Source organism: Nicotiana sylvestris, chromosome 2 (assembly GCF_000393655.2).
Source record: "Nicotiana sylvestris chromosome 2, ASM39365v2, whole genome shotgun sequence".
Classification (NCBI taxonomy): domain Eukaryota; kingdom Viridiplantae; phylum Streptophyta; class Magnoliopsida; order Solanales; family Solanaceae; genus Nicotiana; species Nicotiana sylvestris.
The window spans coordinates 61600955-61616700 of record NC_091058.1 but is presented as its reverse complement, the minus strand read 5'-3'; positions in this window follow the sequence as shown (position 1 = coordinate 61616700).

The window sequence follows — 15746 nt, the reverse complement described above, 5'->3', positions numbered from 1 at the left end:
TTTACGCGACAATCACTCCAAAAGAAACAAAATAATAGCAATTGGTCTTGCTGTACATTTCCTGGATTTTTATGTGGCATTTTTTTTGCTAGTTATTTGTGATTTTGCCCGTGGTTATTTTATTCAAAAAAAAAAACATAAAAAAAAATATATATGTCTATATGTCGTGTGAACCGTAATCCGTTTATTAAAAGAAAAATAAAATGTGTGCATCCTTCATTGTATTTTGTCATTAAGTGTTTAGTATAATTAAATGTTAATTGTGTGATAATTGTTGTCCAATGTTTTACATGGTATTATTTGGCAAATTAATTTAAGGAATTAAAAAAAAAAAAAGAGTTTCGGACTTGGGCCAGTCCGATTTTAAAACAAACAAGCCCAAACAACCCAATCCCAAACCAAAATTACCCGGTCCAGTCCAGTTCAGCCCCTAACTATCTCAAACGGCGTCGTTTGGGTCGTGCCTGATCTGGGCCGTTGATCTCAGATTGATCAACGGCCAAGATCACTTCCCCATAACCCTAAACAAAACCCGACCCATTCCACCCGAACCGACCCAAACCCCTTTAGGTTAATAGTAGTTTTCCTAATAAACAACTGATCTCATTTATCAAGCCCAAATGAGCTAGTTTTAAAATTCAAACTGGAAGGTCGTTTAATGTAAATTTAGTGTACGTTATTAGTTTGCTTGCAATCCCCCTTAGCAAATTAACAAAGTTCATTCACTCCTTGAAGACAAGGCATGAGGTAATTCTCATCTCATAAACAACCAATTAGGTAATCAAACAAAATTCGGATTCGTCAAACATAGTAGATATTTAGTATGTGGTTGCTTAAACAAGTAAGTTTGGTCTTTCTCTTTTATTTTTAGAGACAAATGTAATAGAAATGTAGTCGCTTTAGGACATCCTTTTCTAAAATAATGAGACGAGCCTCGCCAAATAAAAATGCAAATTGCGGGGCCCTCAATAACTAACCATAAATAAATATTTAGAATTCAGGACAGGCTGTTTAGTGAATTTCATGGCCTTCCCCAAAGATAATAACGCGTTAGACTCTCTAGGTGCGACTTAATTAAATTACATTCTTAAATTCGGGTGCGCATTTATGTGACCCAAATTCAAATCTCAACGGAGTCGAAATGTGTTAACAACTACGGGTGCATTGATTGTGACGTGGTTCGAGATGCATTTTCACGACGTTGCAATTCTATAAAAAATAAATGATAATAATAAAAGCGGTTTAAACTTAATAAAAGCACATAAGTCACAACATGTATTTAAATCAGATATTTAGCCATTATAACAATTTAAGCGACCGTGCTAGAACCACGGGATTCGAGGGTGCCTAACACCTTCCCTCGGGTCAACAGAATTCCTTACTTAGAATTTCTGGTTCGCAGACTTCATTTGGAAAAGTCGAAAATTTCCTCGATTTGGGATTCAAGATAAACCGGTGACTTGGGACACCAAAAACCAAACCTTTCCCAAGTGGCGACTCTGAATTAAATAAATAATCCCATTTCGAATATTGTCACTTAAATTGGAAAAACTCCACCCGCGCATTTTAGCCTTCGGGACGGGCGCGCAAAAAGGAGTTGTGACAGGATCAATTGCTTCAAATCTAATTTTAAAAGATGCTTTCTTTATTATCGTGGTGTGCTAATTAGCATGAGTAAATCTTCTGCTCAACTTATACGTACTGATAATATAAAGTTTTACTTACAATGTGAAGTTACTTGAAACAGTTATAAATAGGTTCTCAAGCAATGCCATATTTCCGTTCAAAAATAAGTGTTCTTTAATATTTTGGCACATCTTAATCATTTAATAGTATTGTACTCCCTCCGTCTCAATTTACCTGTCATATTTCTCTTTTACACAGCTTTTAAGGAATATTAATTTGTAGTTTTGTTTTTTAGTATTTTACCTTTATTTATGTCTTAAGCTATAATCTATCTTCATTAAATATTTATTCTTTTTATATGCCATCTCAATCTTCAAGAATAATTACACTAAAAGTAAAATGAGAAAAAAATAATTAAGTTTGTCATGAACTTTTAAAATGATAAAGAATTTGAGATAACTATTTTTAAAAGTTACGACAGATAATTTGAGACGGAGGGAATAATAGTTATTTAACTAACTTACCTTTTATACATTCTCAAATTACTCTTTATATGTCCTCATATTTTATAGATCATTTATTGGTTAAGGATAGATTTCAAAAAGTATAATTAAGTGTTTTCTTTTTTAAAGCAGCACATACTATAGCCAAAGTACTTTAGCTATAAAATAATCTTCTACTAACGTATGAAACTTTAACTTTTTTCACCTTACAAAATGAGGCAACCCATTAATGGCTTAGTGAATACATTGAGATTACACAGTAAATTGCTCAATAACCTTACCACGCATAACATAGGCTATTAAAACTGTGTGAAAAGTTTATGTGGGACCACGTTCTATTATACGCTTGAGTTTACAGTATGTGAATGGAGGTTTGATGGGCCCATGTTTGCAAAATTGCGGCCGAATGAAAGGCAATAATAACCCTGTGAATGCGTATATTGGTTGGAAGAGTATTTTAGGGAATAAATAGAATGACTTGGTTTTTTTGTCAATTCACTTTGACTAGAAGCTCCACACATTCCCTCTTATATATAGTAGTAATATATATATTATTTTTTTCTTCATAGTTTATTCCATGGTAGATCTTCATGTTAAAACTGTGTACGGATAAAATTAGGGGCAGAGTTTTCCCCAATTCCCCAATGAGAAAACAAAGGGAAACACGACTTAACGTAATTATAATCGAGTCCCAAGGACCTCTGATATCGAAATCCGAGAGGAATGAACGATGTACTTGAGATCGAAAACGGTGAAATAACATACTCAGACCTAGTTTTGAAACTCTGGAAACGCGGAGAATGGTTATGCATGACAAGTACGAGGCCTTAATATTCACCATCAACCGGATATTACGGTGCGAATCCCGTCCGATCTCAACTGCGGATCAACATTTATCGGAAAAAGAAGATTTATACCTTATTTAGACTTGTACTAGAACTGAAATTCCCCTATTATATAAAGGGAAAGATTTTCTTTATTCTGATACATTGTGATACACAGTTTAAAGTAATAAAGTTTGTTTTTACCTTCTAGTTATTGTTCAAAGTGTTCTTCATTTGTTCTCTTATTTATTCGCGATCGAGCTTGTACCGAAGGTCCGATTGAGGACGAATTTCATTGTTCAACCTAAGATCAGGCTTGGTCATCATATTGTGATTGGTTTGATCATTTATTTTATCTTTAACCAATTTACCTGTTATTCTTATTATTAGTATTGAATTAAATCACATATCCTTAAAACCGCGTACAAATTTAATTATTACTCATTCTTGGGGTAAACAGTTTGGCGTCGACCGTGGACTAAGGATAATAGTAGTGATTTGATACGAATCTCCATAACACACCATATTTTACGCTTGTTCTTTAAAATTTGATTTCAGGCTAGCCTAATGATGTCCAATTCTCAGTTTGTTCACTTGAACGTTGATGCTGATTCAGGCCATCATGGTGAAAATAATAACGTGATGCCTGCCAATGATGTGCCTCCGGTCGATCCCAATAGTGTCCTAGCCGCCGAACTGGTCAATGCTAACTCACAGGTGGCCATCAACATCAATTTACCAACTGATTCTGAAAACAACGGTCGTGGGGGACCCCAACCAATTGCTTGCGAAGTGCTGCAAGATGAAGGTGAAAGTGATGGGGTGAGCCTGCAGTTGATTTTCGGAATGTTACAGGCTCAACAAGAGGTGATAGCACAGTTGCAGAACTAAAGCCACGTCCCTAACAGGGTCGAGCCCGAATAGTCCCAGGAAAATACTCGGAGGGATGAATAGGTTGTCGTGGAACCGGGTTAATTCAAGCCCAGGGAAACTTTCAAGTTAATGAAGATGCTCCGATTTGAAATGATGGACACCGGCACAGCATGAAGGCAACTCGCCAATATAAATCTCAGCCAACCGCTCCGCAGAATAAATAGTACCGATTGGAATAAAATGTGCGGACTTGGTCTGTAAGCACGTGATTTTTGCTTCACGGACAATCGCTCCAAAAGAAAACAAAAATAGTGACCAGTGACCTCGCTGTACAAATTTTCAATTTTTCATGACATGTGCTGTTAGTCATTTGTGGTTCGGCCCATTTTGCATTTAATCTTATCAATCAAAATACAAAGTATGTCTGTCATGGTAATCAAACCGTAATTCGGTCGTTGAAAGAAAATTCAAAAAATATGTATATATGCATCGTTCGTTCTAGGTTGTGATTTAACTTACTTAAACATTTTAATATGGTGTGATAATTGTGTTGAAGTGTTACATTGTTGTTTGTTTTTATTTTTCATTTTATTTTATATTATTTCATTTTTGTTTTAAAATTAGGAAAACAAAAGAAAAGAGTGATGAAAATCGGTTTGGGCCCAAGAAATGAAACAAAAATAGGCCCAAAACCGGCACACAAGTCCAGTCCAAGTCCGGCCTGCCCAAACATTAATTCAAACGACGCCGTATCAGCGTCCTTATTGGAGCCTTTGATTTGATTCGAATGAACGGTCCCGATCAAGCCACTCATTCGACCCCAAACGACGTCGTCTTAGGAAATTGATCTGAGCCATCCAACCCCTTGATCCAATGGACCCAGGACTTCCCCCTAAACCCGTCAAATTCTGACCCGATCCGGCCTTACCCGGTCTCACCCACCATCATACCCAAACGACACCGTCTTCCCTAAGTGAATGGATCCTGGCCATAGATCTCATTTGATCCAACGGCCAGGATCTAAACCCCTAGATCGTATATAAACCTTCTATCGTACCCCACGCCCCCTATCCGAACCCCCCTTCACTCATCTCCTTCACCAAGCCCTGAACCCCCGAAACCCTAGCAGCCGCCCTAGTTTCCCTTTCACCAGAACCCGGCGGCATGAACGCCGATGGCCACCTCCCGAACACCCTAGGACCACCTCACTGTCCTGAACATGGATCTGCCATCGCTTTGCCTCGAATCACCTTCCTTCGTCTCGAATCTTCATTTGAAGATTCGAGTCGAACTCTGACCTATACCAAACCTCACCATCTTCATACCAGACACTCCCCCGACCCCCATCATGACCAAACCAGGCTTGGTTTGGTCCGAATCTACCCACAACTCCTAAAAACCAGATCTGAAGATCCAAACCCTAGAACACGAATAGCCTTGGAAACCGGCCAGTCTTAACTGGGGTTTGAGGTCTAATAGACCTTAATCAAGGTGTTCTCGTGTGAGAACACCCTGATTAAAGTTTGTTCGGCCTCGAATGGTCAAAGCTGAGTCAGACTTGGGTCAGTTTGGTCTAAACATTTTTCGGTAAGTTTTTCTTTGCCTTTCTGTTTTATTCGAGTGATAATTAAGTTGTTAGCATGCTTTGTTGTGATTTTTTGTTATTGTCTGGTATTTTTCTTAATTTCTTCCATCTCTGTCAAAGACCTTTTATTTGGTCGATTTTTTTCTGTGTATGCTTTGAACGTATCCTGTGATAAACATGTTTGATTAGGATAGTCGTCGCATAAATAATTCATATAGGTTCCTAGTAATTGAACAAAAGTTGACTGAAGCCCTTTGGGTCCCTGTACGTATTGTTTATGTGAACGATTGATTATTACCTGTTGTATTTAGTATAGTCGACTCGATAAGCGTCGTCGATTAGTTTTCTATGACTAAATGATCAAATGGATTGATAATTTCACATGACTAATTGAGCCCTGTCACTGACTGAATGCCCAACATTGCTTGAAATGGGTTTGTTTGCATTGCAAAACGACTGAAAAGATTCAGTCCAGGGTAGTTCTGAATTAGAACTTTCAGAAGTTCAAAATGCCCTGATGCTGCAATAGGTTTAGGGCAGTAATAATCAAGGTTTAACAAGGTTAGTCTGGGGTTCGAAAAGAACAGAAAAAGCTTAGTTTAAGTGAGCTGACAAGTAGGGTACTGAATTAGGATTAAATTAATGTCAATGGGGAACAAGACATAAGAGCATGGGAATTAAAATGAATACTTAAATGAACCCATAACTCTTGAACAAAAGGAATAAGCCAGGCGTGGGGAACAAAATGGCTGGCATCAAGAAGATGCTTAGGCATGGGGTTTAATAGGTATGGGCAGTCTGCAATTGGCAGAATCCAGGCAGCTTGACTGCACTGATTTGTTTGGCTTATAAATAAGCTATTTTCAGAACTTAAAAGGGGCTGGACATTTTTAGTCTTCAGAGAAGAAAAACAAGAAACATAAAGTCTCAGAATATTGTAACCAAACACTGTCTGAAAATTACATAAGAGTTTATGTTGGTCTAGCTGTCTTGGCCAATTGCTGTTGGTTGCCTGTTTGAGCTGCTTGTGATTGTTGAACTGCTGGTGTGTTTACATTGAATACTCTGCTATTTCTGCTGGTTCATTACTCTGTTTCTGGGATTGTTGTTTGTTGCTCGACTACTCGGGAGCTTCATCATTGTTGGTTGATTTTTGTTGCTGTGTTGTTGCTGTGTATCTGCTGTTGCTGTGTTTGTTGCATACTACTCAGTTGATCATTCCCCTTCTTCTTTTGCTTGGCTATACCAGGTACACGATTAGTACATTGTCAATGTAACTTGAAAGCTGAGCATGAATACAAAAGAGAAGATTTGAAGATGTTTTTTTTTCATACATATACTGTTATGTTTAACCTCATGTAACGTATGATAGTGTGCAATTTTGTTTGGATACTGAAGATAGCTTGCATGCCTAGTAGATATCAATGTAGGGTGATTAAATGTTGGTTTGTATATGCAGGCTGGTAGATAAAAGTATTCCCAATGCAGTAGGTTGTATCTTAGATTTAGTTTGATTGTGTAGTATATTCTTTAATGTATGCCAAGCATGAAAACTGTACACTACTAGTTAAGCTCTTTCTCTTCTGATAAATTATTTCATGTAATTGGTAAACCATACTTTAAGAAAAAGAACACAAAGCTTACAATCTCAACTTCACGAAGGTTGAGCCCAAGTCGAGCGAACCAAGCAGGCTCTCATCGGAAAAACAGTGGCCCAGGCCCAGCCGATACTGTGTGGGTTGGGTTTGGGCCCTTAATATTTGATCGGCTAACTGTGTACGTGGCCGTGCTTCTGATTTTGCGCAAGCATTTGGAATCCAGCTATAAATAACCCGCAAGCATGTAATTAACTAGGACTATCTCTGTTTTCAATTAGTAGAGACAAACGCGACAAGAAACGTAGTTGCTATAGGATATCCTTTTAAAATAAGGACGAGATGAGCCTCGACAAAATAAAAAAAAAACAAAAAAAAAATGCACAAGCTGCGGGGCCCTCGTTAAGTGTATATATCGAAGCATTCAGTTTCCAAGGTGGGTCGTTTAGCAAATCTCACGACCCTCCCAGAATAATAACGCGATAGCCTCTTTAAGCGCGTATTTAATAATTTTACCTTCTTAAATTCGGGTGCACATTTATGTGACCCAAATCCAAATCTCGACGGATTCGAGATGTGTTTCTAATCACGGGTACATTGATTGTGACGTGGTTCGAGATGCGTGTCCATGACGTCGCAAATTCCTTTTAAAAATAAGAATGAGACGAGCCTCGACAAACAAAAATGTACAAAGCTGCGGGGCCCTCTAAATGTATGTATATATTAAAGTATTTAGAATTCGGGATGTGCCGTTTAACGAATTTTTACGACCTTCCCCAAAATAACAAGACGCTAGTGCTTTAGGCGCGCCTTTAACAATTTATTTTCCTTAATTCGGGTGCACATTTATGTGACCCAAATCCAAATCTCAACCGAGTCGAGATATGTCGATAACCACGGGTGCATTGATGTAACGTGGTTCGAGATATGTTTTCACGACGTTGCAATTCTTGTAAAATAATAATTACGACAAAAGCGGTTAAAAGATAAAATTGGCACATAAGTTCACATTTGTATAAAATCAGATAATCAAGCCGAATATAACAGTTGAGCGACCGTGCTAGAACCACGGAACTCGAGAATGCCTAACACCTTCTCCCGGGTTAACAGAATTCCTTATCCGGATTTCTGGTACGCAGACTGTAATATAGAGTCACTCTTTTCCTCAATTTGGGATTAAAATTGGTGACTTGGGACACCCTAAATCTCCCAAGTGGCGACTCTGAAGTAACTAAACTAATCCCGTTTCGATTATCCTTTAATTGGAAAAACTCCCTTGCACCCCACGGGTGCGTAAAAAGGAGGTGTGACAGCTCTGGCGACTCTGCTGGGGATTGGTTTACCCAGAACCACTGGTTCAGGGTTAAGAATTTGAGCTTAGAATAATTGTTATTATTTGGCTTTACTTATTATCTGATTTTATTATATGTTTGGGCTCAATGTGCTAAATGTCGCTTTTACCGCTTCGATATTATTTGAACTGTATATAAACTGTGCCGAAACCTCTCTCTTCTCACCTCCGGGGAGAAGCTCGCTGGTCGAGGCTCCCTATTCTGTTAGTGTCAATACCCAAAATAAGAAAGAGGACGGATAAGTTACGAAGCCGGACGGCCTTTTGGTTCCCGGTAAGTTGCCCCTCCTCGACTCGAGTTGTCCGCTCGGGTACACAGTCTAGAACATATACCCAGGTTATAAACCTAGTATAACGAAACTCCATGCCGGATCCCTAGTAGGAACGCTTATTTGCATCACGTTGCATTTGACTTAGGGGACTCAACACAGGGGTTGGGTCCGTCTAGGACTAGCAACCTGATATGAAAGGACCATCCTAATGCATCCTATTTGTTTTCCGTGCATTTATTTGTCTCGCGCCCGCATGCTGACCGGTGTTTGAATATTGAATAAAATTGGAAACAAAAAAAAGAAGAAGAAGAAATAGCGGTTAAGGAGCTAATTGTTTATTTTTGGGAAAAACCAATGCCAAAATACTGTCAAAACTCTGTCGAAATTTTGAGAAAAAAAAACGTCTTATTAGTTTGTTTTATTAAAAGTAAAGGAAAAATAGAAAAAAAGAAGAGAAAAAAGGGTCGTTTTTCTGTTTTGTTTTTTAAAAAAAATATATAGTTTGTCTTGTCATAAAAATGAAGATGAAAAGAGTCTTATTTTTCAAATTTTTTTTATTTATTTTTATGAAAATCCGAATAATAATAAAATAATAATAAAAAAAAACATATATATATATATATATATATATATATATATATGTCTTTATTTGTTGCAAAAATATTTGTCTTGCCAAAAGTCTTGAAAAGACCTCCTTTCTCCTTTAAAGTAGTCCTTTCATAAATTTTTTTTTTAAGAAAAAAAAAATCTAAATAAAGTTTTTTTATTGTATTCACTTGGCATAATCACCCTAATAAATGTGCAGGATGAGCACGATACAAAACGAACCTTTTTCAGTAATGACCAAGATCCCTTTTGAGTTGCGATTATGGTGGAACGACTTAGGCAAAGAAGGGCAAGACAAAGTAAGGAAATATCTGAAAGGTCTCCCGGACCTACTAAACGTTCAGCCTCAGGGTGATATTATCAGATCATTGGTCACTTGTTGGGATTCCGCACACAACGTGTTCCATTTTTCGGACTTCGAGCTCACCCCGACATTGGAAGAAATAGCAGGGTACATCGGAAGTGATGAAGCCCCTTTAAGGTTCAAATACTTGATTGCACCTAGAGCTGTCACGGTACACCGGTTTCTGGATTTCCTAAAAATACCTCGAACGTTCCACCATCCAGATCTTGCCAAAGGATTCTGCAGTCTCCACCTCATATATGCTGGATACGGCCACGTGGGCGGATTCAATAAGCCGGATTTCAAACTGTGCAGTAGAGGCAACCGACAAAAGTGGGACAAACACAAGCTAGTTGCTTTTATGACAGCCTTTCTGGGTCTTATAGTGTTCCCTAGGAAAGATGGAAACATTGATCTAAAGGTAACCGGGGTCGTCAATACTTTGCTTACCCAAGATAAAAGTACTCTGGCGCCTATGATTATGGCTGACATTTTCCGGGCTCTCACTGCTTGTCGAGCCAGGGGCGACTTTTTCGAAGGATGTAACCTACTGTTGCAAATGTGGATGACCGATCATTTATGCCATCGCTCCTCGCTCTTGGGTTATGGTTCGCCCGAGAAAACTTGTATTGGAGAATTCTACACGAGAATCAAAGGGCTCAATTTACCTGAGGGAGTCACATCATGGACCTCATTTCTCCGAACTCTCACTGCCAGCCAAATCCAGTGGACGCTCGGATGGTCACCTATTGAGGAAATCATATACATGCCGGCAACCCGGCCTCACTTTCTGTTGATGGGACTGAAAAGCATCCAACCCTATGCACCGTATCGGGTTTTGAGGCAACTTGGGAGGTATCAAGTGGTGCCGAAAGATGAAGATTTGAGTACCCAAGTGATTGAAATCAGTCCGAACGGTCATTTCCCTGAAGAAGAAGTTCGCCAAATCTGGAGTGAGTGCCAACATCTGACAGCAAACACTTGTGTGATTGATACAATAAAAGGGGAAGTCGCCCCGGGATATCACGCTTGGTTTAGAGGTAGCCTGTCCTACGAAAGACCGGCTAAGAGACCGCATCTCAAAGATTTCGTAGAATCGTCCCAAGGGCAATGGAACTGGTTAGCAAAAGAGAAGGGTTATCGAGCAGAGATCGGTGATTTGAAGCTACAAATGGACAGTCTGAAATTCGATAACAGCGTACAAATCGCGGCGGATCGAAGCAAAAAGAATAGATTGATCCAAGAGAATGAAGAACTTAAGGCCCAAATCCAAAAATTGAGATTGTCTCTTGATGAGCAGCCCAGAAGTCGATCAGACCAGCAGTTGATAAAGGGTTTGAAAAGAGAAATCACGGAATGGCGAGATGGGTTAGAAGAATCCGAAAAGGTCATGGCAGAGCTCAAGGCACAGTGGGGAACAAGAGTAGATAAGCATCGCCGATACTTGAACCAATTGAAACGTGACCACGAGAAGACTGTTGCCAAAATAAAGAGAGAGATGGCTACACTCGATTTTAAAGCAGTTAAGCAGGCCAAGGATTTCCAATTGGAGAGTAGATACCGTTACGACTTGTTGGACCAAATGAAGACAGAAGTGCGGCAGCTGAAGAATCAGCATATACAGGATTCACAGGTATTCAAGACGTGCAGTGATCAGATAAGACACCTACTCATAGAGAAGAAACAAACCAGAGATAAGATCAGGGCCATTGCCCACGCCATCATCAGACGGTGTCGGCAGTGTGAGAACATGACCAGCGTTACCGTTCTCTCAGCAGTGATGGGTTATGTCAAACAGACCATGCACGAGTTGGAGCAGCTCGAAAGGGATCTCGCACCTAGAACCGCGAAAAGGCCGAATGATGCCTCGCGGGTCCTTAAGTTGGGAAATTAGCCTTTGGTCGAGTCTTGTTTATTTAGGCTTTGATGTTTTCCCATATGGTGTTTTCTTTTCCTTTAGTCAAATCAGATTAAGAACTGAGGAGTCTGTACTATTGCTATTCTTTGTTTGAAGTAATTTGTAATAGCAAAAACTTTGAGAATGAATTTAATGATCCCAAAAGAATTTTTGCGTTTCTTTACTTTATGGCAGAACTACGCCTGGTCTGATTCGCGCGGGGACGTGATACATAGGCAATCCCCATAAGATTCGACCATTTTTAATAAAGAAAGAAAGAAAATACAAAAATAAAATAAAAACGCAGGGTTTCCCAAAGTACTTTAAAAAAGGGGATAAATGAGCAAGCCGGGATGACGCATGTTGTTCGAAGCAAAGCATGTAGAAACGGTTAACTGCCTAGGAGCATTGCATCCTCTATGTGTTATGATCAAATCTGTTAAGCTCTAACGCTAACAAAGTTTGTTGTTGTCTGAATCCAGACAAGTTAGTTGTTAAAGAACTCTGGCAACACACTCCTACCAAACCAGATCCAAAGGACCGGTAGCAACAAACATGACTACTTCAGAGAATAGTAATGAGGAAGAAAGGCCGATGAGCCAGTTGTTAAAAGAAGCGATGGAAAAGATTGAAAGGATGGGGCTAGAGATGAATGCAATGCAGCTAGCCCTAGCCAAAGCACAAAAGAGCCCTGAGCCACTGGGGCACATGCCGGAATACCCTCACTCCGGCCCTTCCACAAGCCTCCCAAATCCCCGTTATCATCAAGAAAGAAGCCCTCATGATTCCCAAGCTCCACCACCCCATCAACCTCTCCCAATACCCAATATTCCCACTTTTGTGGGACCCACATCAGCCCCCTTGCAAAGAACGACCAGTGAGCCATTGTTTCAGGCTCACGATACGCAATACTATCCCCCTGAGCCCACATTCCATGCCCCCGACCCACAGGCCTACAATCCGCTCTTGGAAGCACCGGCAGAGATTGAAAAGCCGGTTAAAGCCCCTGAACAGGATGAGGTATTGAGAAAGTTCAAAAGCCTGGAGCAGTCCTTCAGGAACCTGCACGGTTTGGGCAACCAGGTCAGCGTAGCATACAAAGATCTATGCCCTTTCCCAGACGTCCAACTCCCAGCTGGGTTCAAGATGCCTTAGTTTGATTTATATGAAGGGCACGGTGATCCCATGGCACATTTGCGGGGATTCTGTAGCAAAATGAGAGGGGCAGGCGGTAAGGATGAGCTGCTAATAGCTTATTTCGGCCAAAGTCTGAGCGGATCTGTGCTAGAGTGGTATACCAGGCAGGATTCCAGTAGGTGGTATACTTGGGATGATCTGGTGTAGGCTTTTGCAGGTCATTTTCAGTACAATCTCGAGATAGTCCCTGACCGTCTCACATTATTAAGAACTGGGAAGAAACCCGGGGAAAGTTTTCGCGAGTTCGGGTTCCGCTGGAGAGAACAAGCAGCTAGAGTCGATCCTCCCATGAGAGAGGGAGAGATGGTGGACTATTTCTTGCAAACATTGGATCCAACCTACTTTGGTCACTTGGTGACAACGGTTGGAAAATCCTTCAACGAGGTGGTCAAGATAGGGGTCATGATAGAAGAGGGTCTGAGGTCTGACAAAATCTTGAACTACTCGGCACTCAAGGCCACAACTCAGGCTATTCAGAGCGGCACGGGAGGTGCGCTGAGAAGAAAGAAAGAAGAGGTTGCCACGATCGAGGCAGGCAGTTGGGCCAGGGCTGGCAGGCCACACTACAACCAACCCAGACCTCACAGGTCAAACTACCCATACAATCCACCACAAAATTTCTATCCACCTCGAGAACCACATTGTTCCGTACACCAGGCCCAGGCATACACTCCGCCTCCGGTCCGCCCGCAATGGCGCGCGCCGGCTCCCCAGAACATATATGCACCACCACAAAACACCTACCCTCCACCGAGGGCGTATAGAAACCCTTCAGGGGCAGGCTTTTGGGGAAATCCAGATGCTAGGAATGACAGGTTTCGGAAACAAAGAACTTTCACGGAGTTAGGAGAAACCTACACCGCTTTGTTCCACAAGCTGAGGCAATTGGGTTTGGTTAGTCCTGTCTAGACTCGAGAACCAAATCCCCCACCTCAGAATTTGGATCGATCAATAAGTTGTGAATACTGCTCAAGGATGCTCGGGCATGATACCGAGAAGTGTTGGAAATTGAGGCATGCCATACAGGATCTTATTGACACCAATAAGATCGAGGTCCAGACACCGGAAGCTCCTAACATCAACCAGAACCCACTGCCAGCGCACCACGAGACTCACATGATTGAGTTAGTGTATGAGGGTGGAGAGTTGAGAAAACCCTCACAAACAGTGATGATGATCCAGGCCGCCCCAAAAGAAGTCTCAACCAGTGGGGGAACGAGGGTACAGTCGTGGGGGGAAGGCGTCAAGCCAATAGTGATATTTGGAAAGAGCCCGTCCGCCATAACGAGCAAACCCGAGCCAAACAAGTTGGTAATATCAGGATTTCCGCCCACACCCGCAGTCGTATTGAAAGGGGTATATAAAGAACTGGTCACCATAAAGCCTGTAGTCCAGCTGCCGATGATTGATAGCAAGGCTGTGCCTTGGAAATATGAAAAGGCGGTGGTGATGTACAAAGGAAAACAGGTGGAAGAAGTTAGTTGTGAAGCGCAAGGGCTGACTCGATCAGGTCGATGTTTTGCTCCGGTGGAGCTAAGAAGAACCAACCCAGTTGCAACCAAGAAACCTGTGTCCGAAGAAGAGGCTGAGGAGTTCCTGAGGAAGATGAAAGTGCAGGACTACTCCGTGGTCGAACAGCTGAGAAAAACACCGGCCCAGATCTCGTTGCTGTCATTACTGATCCATTCTGAGGAGCATCGACGGGCTTTGATGAAGATATTGAACGAAGCTCATGTACCCAATGAGATTTCTGTAAACCACCTGGAAACCATTGCCAACAAGATTTTCGAGGTGAACAGGGTAACGTTCTCAGATGATGATCTGCCGGTGGAAGGTACGGAGCATAATAAATCTCTATACCTAGCTGTCAAATGTGAAAACTCGGTGGTAACTCGAGTATTGGTGGATAACGGCTCAAGTTCCAATATTTGTCCACTATCTACCCTGAACCAGTTAAAGATCGACCACGGAAGAATCCACAAGAATAACATCTGTGTCCGAGGGTTCGACGGAAACGGAACAGCCACTGTGGGGGATGTTGTACTTGAACTGACCATCGGTCCAGTCTTGTTTACCATGGAGTTCCAGGTGTTAGACGCCACAGTATCTTATAACCTGCTGTTAGGACGACCATGGATTCATGCAGCCAAAGCAGTGCCCTCCACCCTACATCAGATGGTGAAGTTCGAGTGGGAAAGACAAGAGGTCGTGTTACACGGCGAGGACACAACGTGCACCATGGGCGGAGCCATTGTACCTTTCATAGAGACCGCTGATGACAAAGGTCCTTGGGTCTACCAGATTTTCGATACAGGGTCGGCCAACAAAATTTCTGAAGGAGAAATCATCCCGCACCCTAGGGTAGCTGCCGCAACAGTCATGATGGTCTCAGAAATGCTGGGTAATGGATTTGTGCCAGGAAAAGGCCTGGGAGTCGAGCTTCAAGGGATTGTCCAACCTGTCTCCCTTCCTAAAAATCTGGAAACTTTCGGATTGGGGTTCAAACCAACCGCAGCAGATAGGAAGCAGGCGCGAAAAATGAAGAAGAGGGTTTGGTTTCTGCCCAAACCGGTGCCACGTCTCTCAAGGTCTTTTGTCAAAGCAAGTGCCAAGGGGTCGCCAGTCCCAAAGATTCTAGGACCATTGATTGATATGGATGGGGACCTGAATCGGAGTTTCGAGAGGCTATTCGCTGATGTCAGTATGGTAGAAGCTGGAGAAGGTTCCAGCAGAGCAGAGATACAGTTTGTGGGGCCTGAGGCCAAAACCAACAATTGGACAGTTACTCCTCTTCCTGTCCGAGGGGAGTCTTGGTAGTAGGCTTTGATTTATGTTTTGTTTGTTTTGTTTTGTTCGGATTATTCCAGGGTGTAATCCAAATTTTACTTTTGTTTTGTAAAAGTGTGAACCCTTTTATCCCGCAAGTTTAATAAAGTTCTCTTCTTTTGCCCATTTTAATTTTGTTTTGTTCTTTTTCCTTTCTGAACAGTTCTCTTTTTACTGGTTCTAATGACATGGCATGCACAGCGGATCTTCGACCTAGTCTAATAAATCAATCTGAATCCGACTCAATG